We start from the raw sequence: 6,068 nt of genomic DNA on the forward strand, positions 1-6,068 counted from the left end.
CTTTTCACCCACATAAACGTCAGCTTCAAAATATCACCTATTGGTAGACAGCTGCAGGAAAACCAACTGCGTTGTCTGATACTAACACGACTCATATGAGAGCCCTCTTTTCGAAAACACCACTGAATTCCATCCAAACGATCCTTTCTACTAACAAGCATTGTTTTCGAAGAACATTTTTACGCACTCTCTTCGTACCCAGCAGCCCCCCGCTGAAAATCCACTGTACGACTTCAACCTGCAAATTAAATGGATTCGATACGAGTCATAATCAGTCACAAAAATTTCTAAAATTTGCCCACAAATGAACAGCACAGCGACAAATAAGTAAGTAGCTAACCGACCTTAAAATCCATAGCCATTAAGTTTTCGTTCGATAGATTGAAGCCATACGTCTCGAAAGGCATGAAACAACGCTCTAATAAACTACGATGATCTTCTGCTCACTGTCATCATGTTAAAATATTACCTAAGTTAATTTCTTTTACGAAACGAAATAAATGAAGAGCAGTATTCTCATTGGCTAGCTGTATCTGACTCACGACTGACCGTCTCATCGCGTTGTTACCAACATCTACACGTCACGCGCAAACCACCGACAGCTGACACGTCACTTGCTTTCACATTATTTATTTTTTTACTTTTGTAGCTTCACGGGAAGATAACGTCCTTTAATACGGCAAACCATCTAATTATTGAAACTGGGGCCGGTGTCTAACATGGGCAAAGACCGGCAGCATCACTGTTCGGAAACGAATGATCGGATCATTCATAATATCTTTTGCACGAAATGAACGTAAGAGACATTAAAATGATCGACATTTAATCTCTGAGGCGCTGATTTCTTGGGCAAAGTCAAATTAATGACTAAACGTAATCCGCGTTACGTCATTATGTCTTCAGAATTATCTGCCGACTACCCTGGTTCCAGTCAAACGTATTACACAACAGAAAAAGTCATGTACTAGTTCGCGCTAGGATTACGTAGATTTAAAATAATTACAATAGTTCTAAATGGGTTCCACGTTTAATGACTTTAAGCCAGCAAACTACGAATTTTTAACAGAACTTAAATAGAATGAGATTTTCACTCTGCAGCGAAGGGTGCGCTGATATGAAACTTCCTGGTATATTAAAACTGTGTGCCGGACCGAGACTCGAACTCGGGACCTTTGCCTTTCACGGGCAAGTGCTCTACCAACTGAGCTACCCAAACACGACTCACGCCCCGTTTGGAAGGTAGGAGACAAGATACTGGCAGAAGTAAAGCTGTGAGGACGGGGCGTGAGTCGAGCTTGGGTAGCTCAGTTGGTAGAGCACTTGCCCGCGAAAGGCAAAGGTCCCGAGTTCGAGTCGCGGTCCGGGACACAGTTTTAATCTGCCAGGAAGTTTCAGAACTTAAATAGCTTGTCCGTTCACTACGACAGACCGCCGAAGAAAAACAAACAAGAGTGAGGGCAAGCGTGATCTTACAACAAAAAAGAGAATTATTTTATACTGAAAACCTAGGACACCAGCTAAACACGAATTGTGATCTTCTGAACCATAATAATTTGCCTCGTACATTGTATTATGTTCCTTTGCTGTCACCCGAAGAAAATTACTTCGTCTTGGTGCCTTTCAGCTGCCACCACAACAGTCATACTTGGCAGGTACCAAAATGTGCTGCTGACAGACTGTCAGTAGCACATTTTGGTACCTGCCAAGACTTTCCTCCTCCATTCAGTATCTCTCAGTCATAGGCATGCCTGGAAACAAGAGCGAAGTGCTCCAAAACATCCTGGCTGTGACAGTCTATACCTTGTAAGACGAAAGAAGACTCCTGACCCCTTGCAGCGCAACTGCCAGTTATCAAGCGCGAGCTGTAAACGCAAAAGTCAGTCGTCAGCACTGGCTGTAAGCCGTAGTCGGCTAGCACTGAAGCGCTGCCACAGGCAAGTAGACAAAGTCGCGTTGCGTGAAAGCCTCGAAAACCCACTTTAACTGCCAAGTACCGAGCGACGTGGCGTAGTGGTTAGCGTACTGGACTCGCATTCGGGAGGGCGACGGTTCAAACTCGCGTCCGACCATCCTGGTTTGGGTTTTCCTTGGTTTCCTTAAATCGCTTCGGGCAAATGCCTTTCAAAGGGCACGGCCGATTTCCTTCCCCATCCTTCTCTAACCCGATGGGACCGATGACCTCGCTGTTTCGTCCCCTCCCCCAAATCAACGAAACAGCCAACTGTGAAGTGTCCTCTCTCCCCATACAAGTTACAGTGCTTCCCTGAATACCTCTTTTTGTTAACTCTGAGTGCTTGATCTGGTATGTTTCGAGCAAGAACTGTATTTTTAAATCTAGTGTAAATGCGTACCAGGAGTTATCAGTTGTGACGATAGCTGTCACAGCCTAACCGTTGTAGGCACTTGCAGCCTGTACACTGTTCCCATGTTTTTCGTTTTTCTTTTCTCTATTTGGCTTTGTATTTTGGGGGATTAAGTTCAGTTCAAATCAGAAATAAACTGACAATATTAAAAATTGTATGATGTAGTAACTCACAGGAAATTAAGATTACAAAACATTGAAAATATATATCAGCTGGTCACAGGATTCGAGGTCCGCGGTTCGTGGTCTTGCGGTAGCGTTCTCGCTTCCCGCGAACGGGGTCCCGGGTTCGATTCCCGGCGGGGTCGGGGACTGGGTGTTGTGTGTCTTTCATCATCATTTCCTCCTCATTCACTCGCAAGTCGCCGTAGTGGCGTTAAAGAAATTGTGGAGCGGCGGCCGAACCGCCCCGCGAGGGGTCTCCCGGCCACCAATGCCATACGCTCATTATTATTACAGGATTCGAGAAACTAATGGCGACCATACCAGTTGGCGATGTGAGAACATTACTGAACTTCATTCAGTCCAGAGGAACAGGTCTCATGCTGTTCGAGATATTCTACAATTACCACAATATTCTATAGCAGGTATTAACTAGTGGTAATGCTTAGACGTTGCTGAAAGTCTCACTAGGATATGAGATGATATCACATAACTTCGCAATGTTTCAACGGAGTTACTACTCTCTGTCTTGAGTAAATAATGAGAAGAAGTATATTATTACAGCAAATTTCAGAAGAACGGCAACTTTCGTGGCGCTAAGAATGCACTAGGTTTAAAAGCGACGACAGTGCCTCTGTCTTTGCTGAGAAGTAAGAAGGCGCATGCGACTGTAGCACAAATAGCTCTAAGATGCCTTGCCGAGGCTACCAAATCTCACTCTATTTTTGTGTGTGTGCGTGTGCGTGTGTGTGTGTGTGTGTGTGTGTGTGTGTGTGTGTGTGTGTGTATGTGCGAGCGCAGGCGCGAGCTAAATGAGATCACGTTTTATAAATGCAGCGTGTCAGTGTGGTCAGTTTTGTCTCTTGCGTGACGTAAATATGTATCTAAGATTGAAGCTCTAGCTGTTGGGAGAATGAGTCACACACGGTTGGTAATACGTTTCGCCAAAGTTCGGCGGTTCATGAATCGAAGATCTGTGTAACAATTTGTTGGTACTGAACAACATTGTTCGCTGCAGTGGACAGCAAGTAGGAGATAATAGCTCGCATCAATGAAATTTCTGGAAATGAGTGTAAGCTACTCACAGGAATAGACACGTATCTCAGCACAGTATGCGTTTACGGTTGGTCCAGAAAGTGGTAGCAAGGAGAACGGCCACCAGATTCGTTTAGTATGTGACCAAAGTGAAGAGCAGACTCATATCTGGGCGCTGGGCCAAGGCTGTTGGCTGGAACAAATTAGTCACAACACAAACTGGGCTCGCCTCCTGCGCGCATCTGACGATTCTGCTTGAGTGCTCGAGCCAAAGGGGACCAAGGCCACGGTCGGAGGAGGACTCTGTTGTCAATACGGGTTTTCCTCTCTAAAGTTTCGGTTATGATATGCCTTCCACATCTGTCTTAATAGACATGAATTACTCCGAACACCATCAGCTGCCTATCGTTTCCCTTTTCAGTGTAACTTTCTAAAACATATCTGTGCAACACTGGATACACACCTGCAAAAAACAAAGAAGCAATAGATATCAGAATAAATTATTTATCCTTGAAATCCTTGAAAGAAGATGACTATCGTTATTTGCTGTGGCATCGGTCACGGGCAGGCAACAGCAGCTAGCCAGGGGATATGTCGGCCAGCATTCAGCTTATCTCTGACCAGTAATGCTGGCTTAGCGTTCTGCAGCGCAGCGGTCTACCACCAAGGTCGGCTGAACTGCTGCGCGCTATAACACAACGTAACGTTTCACTTCTGGCTACAAAAGGCAATCGAACCCCTGTCACAACACACCTGCCCAGGGCAAATGTATGCTCGTAGTTTCATTCCATCTGGCGCAGTCTCTGCATGTCATTAGTCGGAAGTGCAGCCAAATAGCTATTGAGCTGCACCATCGACCAGGCGAAGCCGCTGGTTTACATGCTGTCAGCTAGCCCTGATGGTTCCAGACTTCGAAATAGTACCGCCTTGGCGGGGCCTCTCAACGAGTGCCGTCGCCTGACACGCCAGCCAGCCTTCGGGAGCCCTGAGTTCGACTCAGGACGTTTGCACGATCTAGCCATCCCCTTTTGGGCACAGTATGCCTGTGCAACCGTAAGCTCTCCGTGCTGCGGAGTGGGCACTCCTCTTACGTCAGCAAGCCCGCCTTTGCTGCCGGCCGTTGTTATGCTGTCTCACAAGAAGACCACACAGTAACCAGATTTTTTTAAAATCCGGATGTACGTATATATGTATGTATGTATGTGTGTATATTCCACATAAAAAAGAAGGAGATGAACAGGGAGAGGACGGAGGAGGAGATGGGCAGAGAGAGGGAAAGGAGGAGATGGATTGAGAGAAAAATTGGAATAAATACATACCAGGCAACGTCTGGTATACAGTTTTTTTATGTATTTATGATACGTGAAGTTCGGAATTCAAATATAATTGTCTAAAAGCAGTTCGATGCAACTCTCAAAAATTTTCTAGAAAATCGACTTTGAAATTGTTCGAGCGTCTTTAATAGCTGGAAGTAAGGTCGATTTTTCGACAAGCAGCGCGGCTGTATCGTAGAACGCTCGCCTGGTACATCAGTGGCGTCGGTTAGTTTCCCGGCTGTTGCAAATTTTTAATCAAAGGTGCATATTCTACCAGTATTTCTGTGAAGTGTAAAATAGATGAAGATGGATCGTTGTTCGAGTCTCGTTTCGATCGTTATTTTTCTCGTACAGTTATTGGAATACAAAATTCATCAAATATATGGTGATTAACACATATCTGTCATTTTCATGAATAATGCAGACCACCTTATTTCTAATTATATATCAAACAAAAACCTTCTTAATTACCGACCTTTTATAAAAGATTGTTACATAGATTGTTCAAATTAAAAAAAACTTTTCAAATTTTTTTCGTTTTTATGTATTTTACTCTTCACGCAGAACACGCTCCTTTGTTTAAAAATATACCAGGGCTGCCAATCAATCCGGACCACCCATGAGGCAGATGAGCATTTTACCAAAGACCCACGCAGTGCACTAAAATATGTCAGCTGTCAATATTAGAAAGCTACCCTAAAAAATTGTTGAGGAATTTCATTTGGAAATTTTCTCCAGAATTTATGGGAACTGCTTTGGGACACTGGTAGTTGAGTACTCAACTTCTCGTGCCATAAATAATAATTAAAAAAACCTCCGATTGCCGGGTGGTCTCCTTGTCGGTTTTCTGCTGCCTCAGTGGACTTTATCACTGCCGCTGTCCACAGTCAGCACCAGGACCAAATCGAATAATAATCAAGATCATTTTATTGAGCCAGCATTTTTGATTCAGTGCTCGCCACGATGCCGTTGGATACCATCTGACATGCCCCAACACCCGCCATTGTGCGGATAGAAGTGGCCACCTCGGTGTCAGCGTAGCGGTAAACATAAACACGATACCATTATGTGTTGTTATTTTTTAATAGAAGCTGAAATTTTCTATAATACAGTATTCAGGTCGCGACTCAAGTCTTCTCTATTCATAAGCAACTTTTTACACAATTATACTGCGACTAAAGTCACGGGATGCC

The 6,068-nt window shown here is 44.3% G+C and overlaps 1 non-coding gene across 1 annotated transcript; it reads right to left on the reverse strand.

Annotated features, from left to right (window-relative positions):
* Window positions 1-1,141: 1,141 nt before the first annotated feature.
* Window positions 1,142-1,216, reverse strand: Trnas-uga. The gene has a single exon. It is a non-coding gene; the product is annotated as a tRNA-Ser (tRNA).
* Between the last annotated feature and the right edge of the window lie 4,852 nt (window positions 1,217-6,068).

Source organism: Schistocerca piceifrons, chromosome 2, assembly GCF_021461385.2.
Source record: "Schistocerca piceifrons isolate TAMUIC-IGC-003096 chromosome 2, iqSchPice1.1, whole genome shotgun sequence".
NCBI classification, from domain to species: Eukaryota; Metazoa; Arthropoda; class Insecta; order Orthoptera; family Acrididae; genus Schistocerca; species Schistocerca piceifrons.